This window comes from Pinus tabuliformis, chromosome 3_1, assembly GCF_031772625.1.
Source record: "Pinus tabuliformis cultivar Carrire ecotype Pingquan chromosome 3_1, CPIR1, whole genome shotgun sequence".
Classification (NCBI taxonomy): Eukaryota; Viridiplantae; Streptophyta; class Pinopsida; order Pinales; family Pinaceae; genus Pinus; species Pinus tabuliformis.
The window spans coordinates 912,800,412-912,824,189 of NC_142301.1; positions in this window are offsets into that span (position 1 = coordinate 912,800,412).

Below are 23,778 nucleotides of genomic sequence, written 5' to 3' on the forward strand. Positions count from 1 at the left end.
AGGCATTTTATATTTTAATGAATACAAGGATTTTTATGGCTGTGTAATACTCTGTTCTGAGAATTTTTATTAAAAAGCTTCCCTGTGCAAAAAGATCCTGTGGAAGAAGGAAACATAGCATTGCCTCTGTGGAGTTTATTTTGTTTGTTTTTGGGATTTTGCTAGAAAAATCCCCAACAGTGGTATCAGAGCAGGTCCAGGCTCTTTGATGGTGGCAGAGCAGGTTCAGGCTCTTTGAAGTGTCAAAGAAGCTGAAGGAAAGACTCTTGTTGCAGTAGCAGTAAAACTTCTCCAGCAGTGTGAAGTCTCAGGCAAAAGAACCCAGGTATTCCTCAAAGTTTTTTTTCTGTGTTGCTGTTGAAGAAACAGTGAGTCATTTTAAAAACACAGTCAGCGATTTTAAAAATAGTTAAGAATGGCAAGGTCAAAGAAGAAAGCCCAATCCTCCTAAGGTTGTGTCTCCCGCTTCTATTAAAATAGAAAACAATCTATTTGAAAGCATTCTATTTGAGGCTTCAAAGTTTAATGGAAATTTTGATATGTGGGAAATAAAAATGAGGGTTGTCTTACAGTCTCAAGGGATTGAAATCTGGGAATCAGTGATTGATGATAGCAAGAAGGATAAAGAATCCAAGGAGTACAGTGCAAAAGCAGCAAAAATAATCTTGGATGGACTGCCTGATTCTATAAAGAAGAATCGAGGAAAATATTCATCAGCAAAGGATATTTGGGACAGACCGCATGACCTTCATGCAAAGGGAGCACTGACCATGACCATCAGTGAAGAAGAAAATTCTAAACCCATCATAGAAGCTGAATGTGAGAAGGTTGACCGCATCAAGCTTCAAGTACAAGAAAGGGATGAAGAGCTCGCTAAGCTTAAGAAGGAGCTTGATCAATGCAAGAGGAAAAATCATGAAGAAGTCATATCCATGACAAATCAACTGAATAAGCAAAGAAGCAGGAAGACGCCTTGACAAGTCAACTTGAACAAAGGCACAAGAGAGTGAATAAGCTTGTAGAAGAGATTGGACAGTACAAGGTAGAGGTCTCCTCCCTTAAGTCTGAATTACAAGAAGCCAGGAAACAGGCACAAGGAGATGAAAAGAAAATGGAGAGAAGTCAAGCAGAACTCTCCAAAATGAAGACAGATATCATCTCTCTTAAAATAGCAGCAGCTGAAGCTACTCGTAGCAAAGAAGAGACTGAGGAACAACTTGAAAAGAAAAATAATGAGTGTGAAAGATTGGAAGAAGAGATTGTCCTCCTCAGAAAAAAGGTTGAAGGGATGAACAAAATCATGAAGAGCTCTCAAGCCTTGGATGACATGCTCAACTATCACAGATCTCCATCTGATAAATCAGGACTTGGGTATGTAGGTGAACCCTCAAACAAGAATGAATATGCTTTAAGCAAAGGAGATGTGAAGAGGGAAGAAAGAAATTGTGATGCTCCTAGTTCCAGCAAAGGCAAGGAGAAAAATGAAGGCTGCAATAGAAGAAATCCTACTCCAATCAGAAAACCAGCTCCAAGAAGAAATGTAGCTGATGTCAAAGAGGCAAGATGCAATGGTTATCAACAAAGGATCTCAAGGCAGCAAGGCTTCAGAAGTACATCAAGGAAACCTCCATCTCCCAGGTACCAAAGTTCATTTTTTGGTTATTGTTATGCTTGCTCAAACTTTGGTCATATGGAAAAAGACTGTAGAGAATTTCATAGAGATAGATGTTGTAGTCTTCGACAACCTCCAAGAAACAATTTTATAAGAAGAAATCATGAATTCTTATTCATGAACAATATTGAATGTTTCAAGTGTCATAACATTGGGCATATGGCACGTGATTGTAACTTAACATGGGCTCTTACACAAGCTAGACCCATGCAAAAGAAGAAAGTTACACAAGTATGGAGAAGGAAGGAAATACAGTGTGAAAGTCCCTTGAGCTTTGCAACTAATCTAAGTTTCTTCTGAGAAGAGTCTGCTGAAAGAAAACAATGTGTACATTAAAGGGGAGCCTGTAATTTTTTTTATATTTATTGTTGAACTGTATTAACAGTCACTCTTTGATGAAGATCTTTTTATAGGGGAGAGATATGGAATTAAATCTGCCATAAAAGCAGAGAAGAAAAGTCTGCAGGGCATGGAGATTGCGTGGAGGATGTATTGCAGCGCAGCAGAGCGCAAATGAAATCTTTTTTGTTGTTAATCCTTCTGAAATGTAATATGCAGCGATGATGAAAAATGTAATTTTTTTTATCACATATGCAATGCAATGTGCACAGAAGTGCGGAGAAGAAAAAGGGGCAGCGTTGAAATGTAAAGTGTAGCAGCGCGATAAGAAAAATGAAAAGCAAGGAGACCCGCACAACAGTGCGAAGGGAGAACATAGAACAGCAGCGTGGAATTTTTTTTTGTGTGGAGCACATGCATTGAAATGCATAGCAATGGAATGTAGTTTTCCTTTTATGTAATGTGAGAGAATATACTCACAGCAGAGTGAGTGTAATACACAGCAGATGAAATGTTTTGTATTGGCAATGAAAACGCAAAGCAGTGAGAAGAAAATGAGAAGAGGACAAAACGCAGCAAAGCGTAAATGCCTAGTGTTTGAGAATGCAATGAAATTTTTCACACAGCAGTGAAAAGGGTAATGTAAGTCTTGTTTTTGTTGTTGGAGAATATGTAGTAAAAACACACAACAATGTGAATATGAAAAATGCAGCAGCATGAAGTTTTTTTGTTGAAGAAACGAAATGTAATGGGCAGCAGCACATGTAAAAGAAATTTTTCTTTACAGCAGTAAATGTAAGTGTAGTGAGTGTGTTGTTTGCATCTGAAATGCAAGTGAGACACAGCAGAAGTACGATTGTAATCAATGAAGGGGAGCACGCAGTTGCTGAGACAGCAGTGCTGAGATAGCTGAATATGCAGCAGCATGAATGTATTGAAAGTTTTACACAACAGCAGTGTAAAATATCAGGCAGACACAACAATGTCAATTTGGACAGATTGAAGTGCCTCTGAAGAAGGCATGTTGGAGAATCCCTCTGTTAAGAGGATGATCTGTTATCTTTTGGTTAATCCCTCTGTCAAGAGGAAGATGTTTTTCAGCATAGTGTGGTAAATCCCTCTGTCAAGAAGAAGATGCTCTTTAGCATACACTGGTGAATCCCTCTGTCATGAGGAAGGTGCTCTTAAGCACAATCTCAGGTGAATCCCTCTGTCATGAGGAAGGTGCTCTTTAGCACAATCACAGGTGAAACCCTCTATTAAGAGGAAGACTATTTTGTTGTTTGTGGAACTACATCAGAATCAGTTGGTGAATCCCTCTATGCGAGGAAGATTGGTGAATCCCTCTATGTGAGGAAGATGTCTTTGTAACAGCAGTGTTGGTGAATCCCTCTATGTGAGGAAGTGTTTGGGTATGATTGAATGCCCAGCAGTTGAAATTAAAGGGGAGTGTTGGAATGTTAATTCCAACTGCAGGTTGCAGACACCGTGCAGGCGAACGTGGACAACAACGAACTGCACAAAACCGCTCCTCCAAAACCACCAGTATATCGGACCGCCTTCGACCAGCAGGTAGTTTCCGTATGTTTGAACCCGATGCAATCAACCGTGGACGCGTGTTCCTCCCTCTACGTCATCATACGTAACATCTCGGGAGGTAAAGTTCAACATTAAAGTGGCTCCCGATATCTCCGTCCACCGTCCGATCTGTTTCTTCATCCTCCGCCGTCCATCAACAAAACCTGCATACGAGCCAGAATTAAATGCCTTGCGTGGAGTAAAAGGAATTCTGGTTGACCGCCGATTAAATTAAATAAATGCCATGCTAAGAATTAAATGGGATTTACAGAGGGTTGGTAAAACTCTTAAGTTTTACCGCATGTGTTATTTTGTTTTGATATACACGTTATGTGATATATTTTTTCGTATGGTATTCATATTAAAAGGGTGGTTGTAATATGTGCGTTGACTATTTTTTTAAGACGGAGGAGCAGCAAAGAACCTTGTAATTTTTGCACAGCAGTGCATAAATAAAAAAACGTGGGAGCACATATGTTTGAGTGAATGTTTTTATGCAGTTAACTATTGTAAAAACGCAGCAGCGAAAGTTAAGGTTTTTGCACAGCAGTGCAAGCTAAGATAAACAGGGGGAGCAGCGAGAAACTTTTATATATGTGTTGATTTTTGCAAGGAGGATATGCACAGCAGTGCAATGTGTGAGCTCGAGGCAGCGAATAGAGAAAACAGGGAGGAGTGCATGTGTTTTAAGTAAGTTTTTTTTTATGTATTGGATTTGCATTGAAATGCAAAAGAAAAGAGCGCACAGGTATTTTTGAAATTGTGAATGTAATGTAAAAGTTTATTGCATATGTAAAAGTTTGTTTTACAGCAGTATGTGTAAAATATTTTTATAGCAGTATGTGTAAAAATAGTTTTACACCAGTAAAGTAAAAAGGGGTTTTACAGCAGTAAACCCAGCACAGTAAATTCTCAGGTGAAAACAGAGTTTTGTAGAATGAATTAAATTTGGTGAATCCCTCTCAGCAAAGAGGATGAATATGTATTGGCTGAATGTATTTTTGGTAAATCCCTCTGAGTGAAAGAGGATGAATGTTGTTTCAGGCATTTTATATTTTAATGAATACAAGGATTTTTATGGCTGTGTAATACTCTGTTCTGAGAATTTTTATTAAAAGCTTCCCTGTGCAAAAAGATCCTGTGGCAGAAGGAAACAGAGCATTGCCTCTGTGGAGTTTATTTTGTTTGTTTTTGGGATTTTACCAGAAAAATCCCCAACACATCCAACGTCTAAGCCTCACCATTCAAATTCAAGAGAGCCCAACTTCTCGAGTGATCTACCAACTTCTTCGTCACGGACTACCTTCTTATAATTATAATAAAATATTATAATTATTTTATTATAACATTTATATTTATATATGTTTTTTTTTGGTTAGTTTATTTGGTAAAAGTTTCCTCTTCTATATTTTTATAAAATAAATTATCATAATAATTATAAAAATAAACTTAATATTATACAAGTATAAATAGATGGTTTTCGAAACATCTATTATCAACTTATGATGTGATTAATCCGAAAAACATTATAAAAATCAGTATGGATCACAAAAGTCTAAAATCAAGAAAGTATAAATTTAATTTAATTATCAAAATCTTAAGAGAAAAAAAAAACTATATATATAGTAACACTATAACTTATTTAATATATGGGTCGAGTATTTTATAAAATTGTTTTTGCTTGGATAAAAGTTTTTCTTCCTCGAACATAAGGAAATAAGGCAATGGCTCAAGAACCGAGAGGTATCTTGCAGGAGTGAAAACCTGCCCCTAATGAACCACCAGCTGGATAATTACAAGTGGCGTGGTATTCCTTGGATAACAATGATGAGTCAATCTGCATTTCGAGATAATAGTCAATAATCACTGTAAGACTATTGGTTTGTCAACTAGGTTATATAATATATTTTCCCTCCTAGTAATCCATGGATCAACAACCATATGGTTCTCTTTGACCCCAACATCCCTGAGCATGTCAGAAGCAAAGTGGATACCTTGGAAGTGGTTGAGCGATGAAGACTTGGTGATGGGCATATGGTTGTTTACAACTTATTATCGTGACATCTCTAGGACCTAGAGCTTGCTTGTGTTGGTGTTGAGTAAAGAGTGGTCGAATCCAATGCCTACATAAGTTGCATCAGGACTGTGCTTCACAGCCTTTCTTGCACCATTGACATAAAATTTCCTCCATAGGTGGTGTCCTCGACATCATCCAGTTCTCCAGACATGTCCTCATGACAACATCCATTAAATTCACTCTCCCTCACCCTCCATCATCTTGGCATGAGATGGATGAGATAGAGGAGAGCTAGGATAAGAGACTCCTAATCAAAAATATGTTGTCAAGGATGGCAGTTCTATGAGGCTTCCTGTCATTGATGCTCATCCCACAGATAAGCAATCTTCACCCCAAAGCCACAGATCCTATAGATGTCTCATCGTGTAGGAAACTCAGGATGTGAATCATCCAGGCAACAAAGGAAGTGACGAAGTCAACCTCACTCACACTCAACTAACTTCTTTAGATTCTAAAGGAAAGCGAATAAAATGACCAAGTTCATCACCGCGTTCCACTTTCTCATGTATCCCTCTTCTCTTAAAAAGGCAAATGCTCCTACAGCTACAAATGTAGATGTTTTGGGTACAAAATCGTTGTAAATTGTTTGATATGTTGTTTTTTTCATATACCATGACTTTTACTCTACTTAACAACCTATTTGGTTTCCCCTCCTAGGGAATATGGCAGGGTTCCATAGCCTAGACCCTTAAGGATTCTCTGGATATATTATATGTACAGTATTTTTGCTAATATATTGTTTCTTGTTGGCCTAAAAAACAAAATAAGAGAAATATTAATTGATATACATCATTTTAACTTAGAATAAGAAATTAGTCTTTAATAATTCAAGTAATTTACCACTTCTCATTTTACAGCTCATATTTTTCTAATATGTCATTAAATACCTTTTTTCAAAGAATAAATGTACAAACATACTTCACATCTAATTTTTCAATTTTCCTTCTTATTTTGGTTAGTTTTGGATAAGATTTATTTTATTTTTCAAATATATCATTAAATATCTTTCAAATAATAAACATACTTCATATCTATTTTTTATTTTTCATTTTTTCTTCATATTTTGGTTAATTTTGGATAAACTATATTTGTCAAAATATATGTTCATGTATAGCAATCAAGGGTCTCACATAACTTTCAATGCAAAATAGATTTTCAAATGTAACATATATTGACAAATAAAACAAGTATTCCTTTTCAAGTTCGCTTTTTAGGAGGTTGCGGGACATACAAATTTGCTTTTGAACATTTGCACTATTTTGGAATGATAAAAAAGTTAGCCTTTATTTATACTAAGACAAAAATTAGGCACTTGTTCATAAAGAACTAGGAAATTTCCAACAACATTGGCTACGACCTTTTGAGTTAACCCAATGGAATTCTATATATATATAAACTAGAGTAGAGCTATCTTAATTCTAATATTTTAGGGATAGATATATATTTTCTCAATTTTCTTTATTTATCTTCCATAGTATTTTGGAGTCAAGATAAATCTATGTTGGTTAGTATTTGGTAAATTAATAATAATAAATATAACGAAAATAAAATTTTGAGCCTCAAATATAGTTGTTTGTATCATTCAATCAACCTCCCGAGGTGAATGAGGTCATCCATAAGAAACAACTCCTTTTCCTTCTAATTCATGATCCCACTCTTTCTGTTTTAATCTGTTACTAGAACTTTTGTGTGCACAATATTGAATGTGTTGAGTGTCACACCAAAAACTTGATCTCCTCCATCTCTTTATCAAGTCCCACATTCATTACTCCAAATCAATCACTACATCATGATCTATGATATCATTCAACCTCATCTGAATCATGTTCTTTAGAATTTCGAGTCCTTGTTGGTTTCTTGTCCTCAAGTCCTTGTTGATCATTTTCAATTGATAAATTCCATGCTTGTTACAAATAATATCATGGAGAAATAAAACAAAATGAATGTGGAAATACAACAGAAAAGAACACAATACAAGAGGGACACTAGTATATGTGGTTCTCCCAATGTCGGCTACTTCTATGGAGAAATAACGAGTCCTTCCCTTCTATTCAATCCAACAAAATGAAACAATACAACCTACAACATAACCATTGCAACCTCTTATTCATTCCTTCACAGTCTCCTTTCTCAATTACAATGCTCTACAAATAATACATAGTTGTAGCTAGCACAATTCCCTCGTTAAAAAGAGGGGCTATTCTAGAAAAAAACCCTAACATAACTCTATCATCATATCTATGTTGGAAATAATACTGAGAGGGGGGGGTGAATCAGTATTATCAAATTCTTATCAATCTATCTTCCTTGTTTATACTTTGAATAATTCTTCAAATATTGATCATTACTTTGTATGTCAGCATCATAAAATAATGAGCAGGAACATGAAAAGCAAATAGTCACACAAAAGAACACCAGATATAAGGTGGAAACCCAATGTGGGTGAAAACCACCTGCTGCAATATGTCTCTATCTTCTTTCAATTAGAAACTCCTTTTACAATGATTTTGTACTGGTGCAGTCCTTTACCAGTACGCAGGCTACAACTTGCAGAGAGCTACAACCCTCTCTCGTTCTCCAGCTTCTCCTGGAAGGGAGCTACAACCCCCTTAGCTCTTGTACTAGCCAAGATACTAGTACGTAGGTGCTGGCCTACTGAAGGCTACAACCTTCTCTTTCTTCCAGGGACCACGTTTCATAAATTTTCAGATTGGATCCATGAACATCAATCAATCATCAAGTATATTTGCATCAAACAATCTCCTTTTCCCAATTAGCACTGAATCAAGTAAACACTTCTCTGACAGCTGTACCCAGAACACAGTAACAGTAACCACACACCAAATTTTGAACCCAGAATACTGCAGCAATAGACAGAGGCAGCTAGATCATAATTTAAAGATATACGCTACTTCAACAACCTGAAACATGCGTGCAGATCTATAAAGGATAATTCCTTCTTTCAAATATTCAGACACTAATTAACCCAGATTGTCAGATTTATAGATCAAGCATGTGTCTCATATAACAGATCAAAATCATGCAAAGATACTATTATTCAAGCATAAAGATTATGACCCATCAAAAGAACTTATCCTTCTTTATGCGCTAAGGTTCCTCCTTCATTCAGATCCAGATCTGCACCATAACCCAATCACAAATATTTCAGATCTAGCACTTATTAGATATTCAATTCATTCGATGATGCTTTGTCAAATGATCTCCTTCCTCTTTTATAGTCTTAGACCTTCCACAATACCACGGTCCAAAACCATAGGATCAAAAAACTGTTGGACTAATACCATGAACCAACCATGAAAGTGCGTGAGATCAACACTTTTGGATGCAATACCACGAGCCAAAACCATAGGATCAAAAACTATAGGACTAATACCATGAACCAACCATGAAAGTGTGTGAGATCAACACTTTTGGATGCAATACCACGGACCAAAACCATAGGATCAAAAACTGTCGGACTAATACCATGAGCCAACCATGAAAGTGCGTGAACTTTTCTCTTCATGAAAGGGACTTTTCTCTGCATGAAAGTGCGTGAGTTTTTCTCTACATGAAATAAACTTTTCTCTGCATAAAAGTGCGTGAACGTTTCTCTACATGAAATAAACTTTTCTCTGCATAAAAGTGCGTGAACTTTTCTCTACATGAAATAAACTTTTCTCTACATGAAAGAAACTTTTCTCTACATAAAAGTGCGTGAACTTTTCTCTACAAGAAATATACTTTTCTTGCATAAAAGTGCGTGAACTTTTTTCTACATGAAATAAACTTTTCTCTGCATATAAGTGCGTGAACTTTGCTGCACTATAATTTATCATCTGAGATGAGTGGGTTGCCATCAAGTACAACATATGTATCATAATGCCAACAATCTCCCCCTTTGGACTTGATGGCAACAACAACCAATCACTCTCCCCCTTTGACATCAAGGGCAAAGAGTTATGCTCCCCCTAAGAACATGCTCCCCCTGACTATAAACCAGATCTGCAAAGAAGAACCATAATCCATCAAACACCATAAATGACCATGAAAGAGATAGAGACGTATTGCAGCAATATTCAGACCAGCATCTATGATCTCCTTCTGTACTTCCTCCATAATGCCAACAATGCATGATATGCTCCCCCTGAACCTGTGCCATTCGATCTTTGACCAATCCGCAACCTAGCACATGTACGCATATACCTCAGATGAACCTTGCGTACAACCAATAATCAGAAGAGATTCAACAACAAGATGATGCATCAACAACCCCCAGCTTTTGCCTGAGGTATTCAAAGGTCTCCCTAGGAAATGGTTTGGTGAGTATATCAGCAACCTGTTCCTTAGAAGGAACATACTCCAACTTGACCTTTTGTTCAAGCACTTGTTCCCGGAGAAAGTGATACTTGATTGGTATGTGCTTAGTTTTTGAATGCATGACTGGGTTCTTTGAAGTGCTGATTGCACTTGTATTATCACATAAGATGGAGATGGGTGGTGTACAAGTGATTTGAAAATCCCGCAAGGTCTGCATCATCCAAAGGATTTGAGTGCAGCAAGATGCAGCAGCAACATATTCTGCTTCAGCTGTAGACAAGGCAATCGAACTCTGTTTCTTGCTGAACCAAGATACTAATCTGGAACCCATAAAGAATGCACCACCACTTGTGCTCTTCCTGTCATCCACGCTTCCGGCCCAATCTGCATCAGTATAAGCATGAAGTGTGAGATCTGTATCTCTAGGATACCATAAGCCATAATTTTGAGTCCCTTGAAGATATTTGAAGATTCTCTTTACTGCCTGAAGATGAGTTTCCTTTGGATTTGCCTGAAATCTTCCAACTATTCCCACTGCATGCATGATGTCTGGTCGGGTACCTGTCAAATAAAGTAGACTTCCAATCATAGATCTGTAGGTTGGTTGATGTACTGCTGCTGATTCATCATTTGCACTGAGGCTACATGCTGTGACCATGGGTGTACATACTGGTTTTGCATCTTCCATGCCATATTTCTTCAAAATCTGCTTGAGATACTTGGTTTGAGACAAGAAGATCCCTCCTTCCTTTTGTTGGATTTGCAGGCCAAGAAAATATGTCAATTCTCCAAGCAAGGACATTTCGAATTCTTTCTGCATCACCAAGGCAAAGCTTTGACTCATAGATTCTTCATTGCTGCCAAAGATAATGTCATCTACATACACAACAAGTATTAGCAATTTGTCATTTTCAATTTTTATATAAAGATTGCTATCTGCTGATCCTTTTGAAAAACCTTGTTGATGAAGATATTTGTCCAAACGATAGTACCAAGCCCTTGGAGCTTGTTTAAGACCATAGAGAGCCTTTTTCAGTCTGCATACAAGATTTGGATCATTTCCAAGAATGAAACCATCTGGCTGCTCAATGTATACTTCTTCTTCTAAGTCTCCATTCAGAAAGGCTGATTTCACGTCCATTTGAAATACTTTGAACTTTTGAAAGCTTGAGAGAGCAAGGAACATTCGGATGGCCTCAAGTCTTGCAACAGGAGCAAAAGTTTCCTCAAAATCTATTCCTTCTTGCTGCGCATATCCTTTACAAACAAGTCTTGCCTTGTTTCTAATTACTTCCCCATTTTCATTCAACTTATTTTTGAAGACCCATTTTGTCCCTATAACATTCTTATCCTTTGGTCTAGGAACCAACTCCCAAGTGTTGTTTTTTTCGATCTGCTCAAGTTCTTCATCCATTGCTTTGACCCAACATTCATCTTTGCATGCCTCTTTTACATTTTGTGGTTCAGTGGAGGAGAGTAATGCCAAATAGCTTGAAGCTTCTGCAATTGTTCTTCTTGTTTGTACACCTGCTTCTTTCTGCCCCAAAATCTGAGATTCTGGATGATTCTTCTGAACGTACCGGGATGGAGTCTTCTCTTCTATCCTTATCTGTTCCTCTGGTGCTTCTTGAGGTTCTCTTCTTCATCATTCTGTCTTTGAGGGTAGTCTTCATCTTCTTCGATATTTTCATGATTTACTTGCCTAGGAATGTATCCCTTTTCATCAACCACTACATCAATGCTGTCAACAATTCTTCCAAGTCTTTTATTGTAGCACTTATATGCTTTGCTGTGTGGAGAATAACCAAGAAGAATGCCTTCATCTGCTCTAGGTTCAAGTTTGCCAAGTTGCTCATCAGTATTCTTAATATAGCATTTGCTCCCAAAGATTTTGAAGTGCTTTACCGAAGGAGTCTCACCATACCAGAGCTCATGAGGAGTTTGAGTGCTGTTCACTCGGACATTTGTTTTGTTGAGAATAACAACCGCAGCATATGCGGCTTCACCCCAGAAAGTTGCGGGAGTTCCAGACTCATCCAGCATAGCACGAGCCATTTGTTGGACTGTTCTGTTCATCCTTTCCACCACTCTATTTTGCTGAGGAGTTCTAGCTGTAGAGAATTCTCTTCTTATCCCATGTTCTTCACAGAAATCGAAAAATTCATTTGAGGTAAACTCCCCACCTCTGTCAGACCTGAGGCACTTAATTTTGTAACCTGATTCATTTTCAACCAAGGCTTTGAAGGATTTGAATTTCTCGAATGCTTCGTCTTTGTGCTTCATAAGTCCTAACCAAACAAACTTGGAGAAATCATCAATGAATAATATCAAGTATTCTTCTCCTCGAGGTGTCCTTTTCCTAAATGGACCACATACATCTGTATGGACTAGCTCAAGAGGCATGCTAGCTGATCCTTCCTTCTCTGGAAAGTTAGTTCTAGTTTGCTTTCCAAACTGACATGATTTGCATATGGTGTTGTCTGGAATTTTGATATTTGGAAGACCACGAACTGCCTGATATTTGCATGCTTTCCTTATTTGTGAAAAACTTAGATGCCCCAACCTCCGGTGCCATAACCAGTGTTCATCATCCTTGCTCAAATAGCATTGTTGTTGTCCTTCTTCAAATATGTATAGATTATTTGGAGTTCTTCTACCTTTGATCACTGTTTCACCTGTATCAAGATCACGAACACGACATCCGTTTGATCTAAATATCACCTCGGTTCCTTGATCACACATCTAGCTGACACTTAGGAGATTATGCTTCAATCCATCAACATACAAAACATTTCCAGCTTTGACCTTTTCTTTTAACTGAGCAGTGCCTTTTCCTTTTATAGCTGCAGGAGTATCATTTCCAAAAGAGACTTTCTTTCCCTTTTCTAAAGCAGAATATGATTCAAGTTTTTCTTTATCAGCTGTCATATGTTTCGAACATCCACTGTCAATGTACCATAGATTTTCTTGTCCTTCTGCATAAAATGCTATCCCACATCTTTCTGTTTGTGGTTCCTTTATTCTCCATGTTCTGGTGCTTGAGGCTTGTTCCTTTGTCTGCTGAAACCTGCTCCTGCATTCAGAATCTTCATGACCAAAGTTATTGCAAATAGAACATTCAACTTCATTTTCAAGAGCCGAAAAGTTGTTATAGGTCCTTTTTGTAATCTCGATCATACTTCTTTGTTTTTGAGCTTCTCTAGTCATGATTGTTTTATATGCAACACATTGAGCTGCTTTGTGACCAAAGTTATGGCAAGAGAAACATTGCCCATTGAAGAAACTTTTGCGATTATCAAGTCTACCTGGCCAAATGATTGTAATTTCTATTGCCATCCATTCTTGAAGCAAACTGAGAAGATTTTACTTGTGGCTGGTTGTAGCTTTTGTTCATCCTTAAGACAGATTGCCCCTGGTTTACCTGATAGTCTTTGTTCGTTCTTGATGTAATTCGTCCCTGCTTTACCTGGTGATCTCCATTGTGCTTTTGCTCATTCCTTCTTGCTGCATCAAGATAACTCTTTGAGGTGGATGCTTGAGATGTTTCTCCATTATACCCCAGACCTGTCTTGTTTAGCGGAGAACGCTGTACATTGATGATCTCATCCAGAGTTTCAGATCCTTTGACAAACTTAAGATTAATAGCCTTTGTTTTCTCAATTTCTTTTCTAAGGCCAACAATTTCACCTTCTAACTTTTCAAGATATTTTTCTTTTTCATCAATTTGAAATTGTAGAGTATCAATGATCATATTCTTTTCTTCTATACATGTCTTAAGTCTAGAAATCTCTTCATAAAAACTATCCACATCTATAGCATCCATGTAATCATCATCTTCAAATGCCATTAAAAGTTTATAGTCATTACCTCGTTCATCTTCATCACTATTTGATAGACCATCACTGTCTTCATGAGTGTAGTAGCTTTTCTTATTTGCATTATGTTTCTTGTTCCATCTGGCATGTTCCTTTCCTTTGTCAATCTTATCCTTATGAGGACATTTGGCAGCATAATGACCTACTCTTCCACAAGCAAAACATTTAAAAGGTAGCTTACCTCTGAACCTTCAAGTACCCCGTTGAAGATTTCTGACAAAATTTGATTCTTCTTCTGCTTCTGGCACGTGACTTGATTCATAGTAGTCTCCTTTGCCTGAAGCCTTAAAAGCAGCTTCTCTCCTATCTGATGGACCTCCTTTTCTCATTTCATAAGCAGTTAGAATTCCGTGTAGCTGAGACATAGTAAGCGTTCGTAGATTTTCCTTTTCTTCTATTGCAGACACTTTAGATTCAAACTTGGGGGACAATGATCTTAGGACTTTTTCAACCACAACAGCCTCTTTTATTTCTTCACCCAAGTTTTTTATACAATTAACGATCTCATCTACCCGAAGGAAATAGTTAGCCACACTTTCATCATTATACATTCTGAGATTCTCATACTGAATCCTGAGGGTTTGAAGTTTTGTACGTTTTACCTGTTCATCTCCTTCGTAGCTCAAAACAATCTTGTCCCATATTTCTTTTACGGATTTATATTGCATAACCTTCACGAATTCAGATTGAGATAGACATCCTAGAAGAGTATTAACCGCCTTTGCATTTGTTTCATATTTCTTCTTCTCAGCTGAATCTATAGGAGTAGCTGATGGAAAAGTATACGCTATTTCTATAATGTCCCATACTTCTGTACCCAAAGATTGAAGATAGGCAGTAACTCTTACCTTCCAATATACGAAGTTTGTTCCATCAAAAATCGGTGGCCTGATTGATGCTTCCCTCTCGTAGTTGCTCATGATGTTAGATCTTCCTTCAAGCGATCAAGCTTCTTCAGAAGAACCTGGCTCTGATACCAATTGTTGGAAATAATACTTAGAGGGGGGGGGGGTTGAATCAGTATTATCAAATTCTTATCAATCTATCTTCCTTATTTATACTTTGAATAATTCTTCAAATATTGATCATTACTTTGTATGTCAGTATCATAAAATAATGAGCAGGAACATGAAAAGCAAATAGTCACACAAAAGAACACCAGATATAAGGTGGAAACCCAATGTGGGTGAAAACCACCTGCTGCAATATGTCTCTATCTTCTTTCAATTAGAAACTCCTTTTACAATGATTTTGTATTGGTGCAGTCCTTTACCAGTACACAGGCTACAACCTACAGAGAGCTACAACCCTCTCTCGTTCTCCAGCTTCTCCTGGAAGGGAGCTACAACCCCCTTAGCTCTTGTACTAGCCAAGATACTAGTACGTAGGTGCTGGCCTACTGAAGGCTACAACCTTCTCTTTCTTCCAGGGACCACGTTTCATAAATTTTCAGACTGGATCCATGAACATCAATCAATCATCAAGTATATTTGCATCAAACAATCTCCTTTTCCCAATTAGCACTGAATCAAGTAAACACTTCTCTGACAGCTGTACCCAGAACACAATAACAGTAACCACACACCAAATTCTGAACCCAGAATACTGCAGCAATAGACAGAGGCAGCTAGATCATAATTTAAAGATATACGCTACTTCAACAACCTGAAACCTGCGTGCAGATCTATAAAGGATAATTCCTTCTTTCAAATATTCAGACACTAATTAACCCAGATTGTCAGATTTATAGATCAAGCATGCGCCTCATATAACAGATCAAAATCATGCAAAGATACTATTATTCAAGCATAAAGATTATGACCCATCAAAAGAACTTATCCTTCTTTATGCGCTAAGGTTCCTCCTTCATTCAGATCCAGATCTGCACCATAACCCAATCACAAATATTTCAGATCTAGCACTTATTAGATATTCAATTCATTCGATGATGCTTTGCCAAATGATCTCCTTCCTCTTTTATAGTCTTAGGCCTTCCACAATACCACGGTCCAAAACCATAGGATCAAAAAACTGTTGGACTAATACCATGAACCAACCATGAAAGTGCGTGAGATCAACACTTTTGGATGCAATACCACGAGCCAAAACCATAGGATCAAAAACTATAGGACTAATACCATGAACCAACCATGAAAGTGTGTGAGATCAACACTTTTGGATGCAATACCACGGACCAAAACCATAGGATCAAAAACTGTCGGACTAATACCATGAGCCAACCATGAAAGTGCGTGAACTTTTCTCTTCATGAAAGGGACTTTTCTCTGCATGAAAGTGCGTGAGTTTTTCTCTACATGAAATAAACTTTTCTCTGCATAAAAGTGCGTGAACTTTTCTCTACATGAAATAAACTTTTCTCTGCATAAAAGTGCATGAACTTTTCTCTACATTAAATAAACTTTTCTCTGCATATAAGTGCGTGAACTTTTCTCTACATGAAAGAAAATTTTCTCTGCATAAAAGTGTGTGAACTTTTCTCTACATGAAATAAACTTTTCTCTGCATAAAAGTGCGTGAACTTTTTTCTACATGAAATAAACTTTTCTCTGCATATAAGTGCGTGAACTTTGCTACACTATAATTTATCATCTGAGATGAGTGGGTTGCCATCAAGTACAACATATGTATCATAATGCCAACAATCTATAACTTAATGATGAACATCCAAATTGATTATGAAATTACAATGTTTTATATAGAAATATTCTAAGAAGTTTCTCTTTGAGGGGGCTCCACAAAGTTGTTGCTACACCATTGGACCCCTGAGAGATAGAAGTGGGGTATAAAGTGCCCCACCCACAACAACCCCCATTAGGAATTGTGTTCTGAACATATTTGAAACAAGAATTTTGAATCAAGAAGATAATCACGCTCCACAACAAACACCTATTGTTGATCATTTAACTACTTGTCTAGTATTTGCCATGTTTTAATGCTAACCAATGAAATGGAAATTTTAACAACCTCTATGGGTATTGACAAAGTAAGAGGATTTGGTACAAGATAATAATATTTAGAACTTTGAATATCGAAGGACTATGGAACAATTATAAAAGCGCTTTTCTTTGTAGACTTTCCTCCCTCGTAAGGAAAACCAACGAGACAAGGAATTGCATCTCTAATGTATTTCATTAGAGATTTATATTTGTTGTGGTCTTCTATACTCCAATATAGAAAAAATGTTCAATAAGATTTAATCTTTGTTTGAATTCCACTATCTACCACTTTGTTTCTTGCTTCATTGGGGATTCTATCTCTAATTGGATAATAATGAGCTTAGTTCTTATGGTAATTGGGGGCAAAGTCTGAGTTTAACCCCCTAGAAAATTATCCGCAAAATTGATCTGTACTAACTATTCACCCTCGCAAAACATCCTTGGAATTGGTCTCTACAATTTGTACGACTAGGTAAAGAAGAAAATATATCTCTCACATATAGTAATCTTATTCTGCTATACACCTTACATACAATAGTTCTCGCTCCATGTTAATAATAAAGTACATGTCATAGAAATACCACTCTATGCTATAGGCCAAGAATTTGAAAAATAACTTTCTTTCTTTGGTTAAAATTTCAACATAAAATAAATAAGTACCATCCAAAGTCTAACTTATTATTTTAAAAATACTTATTTTCTATTAAGATCCAAAACATGCAACTACGTTTTTAAAAAACATAAACAAAAGTTATTAATTTCATATAAGAAATCACTATAATGATTAAGGAAACACATTATAGAAGTCTCATAGATGAAGTTTTCAATAATAAATTGATCAATTGATTTGCTTTACAATAATAGATCTATATTGCACATATCTATGTAGTTTTTCTTTTTAATTTATCAATTGATTTGCTTTACAATAATAGATTTATATTACCGAAATCTATCTAATTTTTTTGGTAAATCCTTATGATAGTTATGCTCCACTCTCTAGGAAACAATAGATGTGTCAAAACATATTCTCACATAAAAGTTTAATAATAATAATTGATATATTGGATTTTTTTGCCGTCTCATATGAGTCAAATGTCTAATAATAATAATTGATATATTGGATTTTTTTTGCCATCCCATATGAGTCAAATGTCTAAGTTAAATATCATCATTATTAAACACAAGTTAAAAAGAGAAATACAATACAAACATACTCAAGGAAAAATATTAATGATTTTTTTTTTACTTATCATAACAACAGTCTTAGATCTATTTGGGATAGTTTGTCTTGTAAATATATTTTTTTAATTTGATTATTAATTTATTATTCATAAATTTCTATTCATTTCATCTCTGAACTTATTATACAATTTATATTAAAAAAGAAATAAATAAAAATTCATTTACTTTTAATTTTTTTATAATAAATAGATAAATAAATGACTTTAACACTAATCAAAATAATAAATTTAATATCCAATTATTTACATGAATGTAATATAATAAAATAATAATAAAATATACTTTTGATATTTACGTTCTTCCCAAAGGCGGGAGGAGAAGGATCGAAGCATCAACCTTCTTTTATTTTGGAGTATGCCTTCGGATTCCCAGAAAAATTGTGTCGCTGTCAGTAAGAAATGCGCTACCTCTCCCTTTCGGAATCCAATTTGGCCCAACACTATTATTTGTGTTACCTAATTTCAATATTCATTCTCGTCAACACTATTATTTGTGTTACCTAATTTCAATATTCATTCTCGCATTCTCGTCAATTTGTCTATTGGGCATGTCTCCTCACACAATTTAACCTGAGTGGTCAGAATTAAAGAATCAAACCAGCACTGATAGCAGTGCACATGGCTTAAGTTTTGTTAATGTTTTTGTAGTATAAAAGGGAAAAGAGTCATTAATGTAATAATTATATATATGTCTTAAAATATTAAGATTTTAAAGAAAGTATATAAAATTAAATAAATATTTAATTTTTTCAAAAAAAGTTTTTAACAAATTTTGTATAAATAATATCTTAAATGTAAAACTGTAATTTTCATTATGATACGAGTTTGGCTGTAATGCCTCATGAAAGATGGGGCCTTCTTTTTTCTAGGATGCATTTTTGGTGTCATCTTTTTCTTAGGATGAAAAAAAAGGGGGCCACATCAAGGCATCGAAGTTGCATCCTAAGAAAAAGATGACACCGAAGGTGCATCCTAAGAAAAAGGGGGCCCCATCAAGGCACCGGAGCTGCATCCATCTTTTTCTTAGGATGAAAAAAAAGGGGCCACATCAAGGCATTGAAGGTGCATCCTAAGAAAAAGATAACACCGAAGGTGCATCCTAAGAAAAAAAGGGCCCCATCAAGGCACCAAAGGTGCATTCTAAGAAAAAGGGCAATGCCTCATGAAGGATGGAATGCCTCAGGAAGGATGGGGCCCCCTTTTTCTTAAGATGCACCTTCGGTGCCTTCATGAGGCATTGCAATGCCTCATGAAGGATGGGGCCCCTTTTTTTAGGATGCACCTTCGGTGTCACCTTTTTTTTAGGATGCACCTTCAGTGCCTTGATGGGGCACTGATACCAGTCCACATGGCTTAAGTTTTGGTTAATGTCTTTGTAGTGTAAAAGGGAAAAGAGTCATTAATGTAATAATTATATATAATTTAAAATATTAAGGTTTTAAAGAAAGTATATAAAATTAAATAGATATTCAATTTTTTCCAAAAAAAGTTTTTAACAAATTTTGTATAAATAATATCTCAAATGTTAAACTGTAACTTTCATTATGATACGAGTCTGGTTAAGTGAATCTACCTGGCTAAATTAATTTTCTACATTACCAAATTTTTAATAAATACAATTTTTTTCTATATTATATCCTTGGTAATTATATAAAATATTTGATTACATAATAAAATTGATAAAATTTATAGTATAAAAATAAATAAATCTATTAGTAATATTCATTTTAGGAAAATATATATATATATATATATATATATATATATATATATATATATAATTATTATAATTATAATTTTAAAAATATAATAAAATGTTTTTAATTTTTTTAATATGAATTAAAATTATATAAAATTATTGTTGAAAATAATACTGAGAGGGGGGGGGTGAATCAGTATTATCAAGCAATTTAATAAATCTTCCTTATTTGATCTTTGAATTATTTTTGCATGTCAGTACCATAAAATAATGAGCATGAAAAACAGATAATCACACCAAAGAACACAAGATGTAAGGTGGAAACCCAATGTGGGTGAAAACCACCTGCTGCAATATGTCTCTATCTTCTTTCAATTTAGAAACTTCTTTTACAATGATTTTGTACTGGTGCAGTCCTTTACCAGTAGGCAGGCTGCAACCTGCAGAGAGCTACAACTCTCTCTCTTTCTCGTTTTCCAGTCTACTCCTGGAAGGGAGCTACAACCCCCTACTTCTTTTCATAAAGCATCAGATGATCAACAAGTACATAACAGATATAGACCACTACAGATATCAGATCAGTAATAATAGAACCAACCCAGAACACCTTATCAACAGAGAAATTCAATCAACAGAACATCTTAAAACAAAGACGCAGTTTTTCTTTCTGTGGCCTGCGACCAGACGCCGTTAACTTTCTGCTACTCTGCGTCCACACGCAGATATCCTTCTGCTCCACTGCGTGCCCACGCACTGTTCCTGTGACTGCTCTGCGTTCTGTTGCTTCAGGGACGCACCCAAAGATACTATCGCGCCGCGTCTTTCGCTACAGAGACGCACCTGAAAACACTATCGCGCCACGTCCTTCTGCTTCAGAGACGCACCTGAACCTTGATCGCCCTGCGTCCCCACGCAGGTCTCTCTCTACTGTGCTGCGTCTCGGCGCACTTGCCCTTTACAGTACCTGCGTCCCGGCGCACTTTTTTCACTGAACCTGCGTCCCTTCAGATATAAATGATATGAAGACTTCAAGACTAACCCAAACAGTCAGATCTACAGATCTGATCATGCGCCATAGAGATCACAGTCCATTAGAAGATTCGCCCTCTTAGATCTGGACTAGATCTCACCAAATAAGATATTCAACCAAAGACAATGCACAATCCAAATGAACTCCTTTGCTTTATATAGGCAAGCTCCTCCCAAAACATGGAACAATACCACGAGCCGACACCATAGAAACACAAAACCGTCGGCTAGATACCACACAAGAAACCCCCACATGCTTTTCTCTGCCTTGAAATGTGTGCACTGGGTGGACGCACCCCCTGAACGGCTGGCCAGCGTCGTTGGACGCGGACCCTGCATGGTGAACCTGCGGGTACGCACCTCCTGAACTGGTTTCCTGCGTCTTTCTTAATTTTCAACAAACAGAGAGCCTTGCCACTGGAGTTGCCATCAAGTACAACATCTGTAACATACAGTCATACCAGAAAACATAATGCCAACAATCTCCCCCTTTGGACTTGATGGCAACCTCACAAACTTCAGCTTCATTCTCCCCCTTTGACATCAAGGGCAAAGGGTATGCTCCCCCTGAATATGAACCAGATCTGCAGCAACGCACCACCATGAAAGAGATAGAGACATATTGCAGCTATTTCCAAGATCTCCTTCTCCATAATGCCAACAATGCATTATGTGCTCCCCCTGAGCCTGTACCACCAATAAGAAGAAGTTCAACAAGATGATGCATCAACAACCCCCAGCTTTTGCCTGAGGTATTCAAACGTGTCCCTGGGCAATGGTTTGGTAAGAATATCAGCAACTTGTTCCTTGGAAGGAACATACTCCAACTTGACTTTCTGTTCAAGCACTTGTTCCCGGAGAAAATGGTACTTGATTGGTATGTGCTTGGTTTTTGAATGCATAACCGGATTCTTTGAGATGCTGATTGCACTTGTGTTATCACATAAGATGGGGATAGGTGGTGTACAAGTGATTTGAAAATCCTGCAAAGTCTGCATCATCCAAAGGAGTTGAGTGCAACAAGATGCAGCAGCAACATATTCTGCTTCAGCTGTAGACAAGGCAATCGAACTCTGTTTCTTGCTGAACCAAGATACCAGTCTGGAACCCATAAAGAACGCACCACCACTTGTGCTTTTCCTTCATCCACGCTTCCGGCCCAATCTGCATCTGTATAAGCATGAAGAGTAAGATCTGTATCTCTAGGATACCATAAGCCATAATTTTGAGTCCCTTGAAGATATTTGAAAATTCTCTTTACTGCCTGAAGATGAGTCTCCTTCGGATTTGCCTGAAATCTTCCAACTATTCCAACTGCATGCATGATGTCTGGTCGGGTACCTGTCAAATATAGTAAACTTCCAATCATAGATCTGTAGGTTGGTTGATGTACTGCTGCAGATTCATCATTTGCACTGAGACTACATCCTGTGACCATGGGTGTACATACTGGTTTTGCATCTTCCATGCCATATTTCTTCAAAATCTGCTTGAGATACTTGGTTTGAGATAAAAAGATTCCTCCTTCCTTTTGTTGGATTTGCAAACCAAGGAAATATGTCAGTTCTCCTAGCAAGGACATTTCAAATTCTTTCTGCATGACCGAGGCAAAGCTTTGACTCATAGCTTCTTCATTGCTGCCAAAAATAATGTCATCTACATACACAACAAGTATTAGTAATTTGTCATTTTCAATTTTTATATACAGATTGCTATCTGCTGAACCTTTTGAGAAGCCTTGTTGATGAAGATATTTGTCCAACCGGTAGTACCAAGCCCTTGGAGCTTGTTTGAGACCATAGAGAGCCTTTTTCAATCGGCATACAAGATTTGGATCATTTCCAAGAATGAACCCATCTGGCTGTTCAATGTACACTTCTTCTTCCAAGTCTCCATTCAGAAAGGCTGATTTCACGTCCATTTGAAATACTTTGAAGTTTTGAAAACTTGAGAGAGCAAGGAACATTCGGATGGCCTCAAGTCTTGCAACAGGAGCAAAAGTTTCTTCAAAGTCTATTCCTTCTTGCTGCGCATACCCTTTACAAACAAGTCTGGCTTTGTTTCTAATTACTTCTCCATTTTCATTCAATTTATTTTTGAAGACCCATTTTGTTCGATAACATTCTTATCCTTTGGTCTAGGAACCAGCTCCCAAGTGTTGTTCTTTTCGATTTGCTCAAGTTCTTCATCCATTGCTTTTACCCAACATTCATCTTTGCATGCTTCTTTCACATTTTGTGGTTCAGTAGAGGAGAGTAATGCCAAATAGCTTGAGGCTTCTGCAACTGTTCTTCTTGTTTGTACACCTGCTTCTTTCTGCCCCACAATCTGAGATTCTGGATGATTCTTCTGAACATATCTGGATGGAGTTTTCTCTTCTATTCTTGTCTGCTCCTCTGGTTCTTCTTGAGGTTCTCCTTGGGGTTCTTCTTCTTCATCATTCTGTCTTTGAGGGTAGCCTTCATCTTCTTCTATATCTTCATGATGTACTTGCCTAGGAATATATCCCTTCTCATCAACCACTACATCAATGCTGTCAACAATTCTGCCAAGTCTTTTATTGTAGCATTTGTATGCTTTGCTATGTGGAGAATAGCCAAGAAGAATGCCTTCATCTGCTCTAGGTTCAAGTTTGCCAAGCTGCTCATCAGTATTCTTGATATAGCATTTGCTCCCAAAGATTTTGAAGTGCTTTACCGAAGGAGTTTTACCACTCCAGAGCTCATGAGGAGTTTGAGTGCTGTTCACCCGGACATTTGTTTTGTTGAGAATAATAACCGCAGCATGTGCAGCTTCACCCCAGAAAGTTGCGGGAGTTCCTGATTCATCAAGCATAGCACGAGCCATTTGTTGGATTGTTCTGTTCATTCTTTCAACAACTCCATTTTGCTGAGGAGTTCTAGCTGTAGAGAATTCTCTCTTATCCCATGTTCATCACAGAAATCGAAAAATTCATTTGAAGTAAATTCCCCACCTCTGTCGGATCTGAGG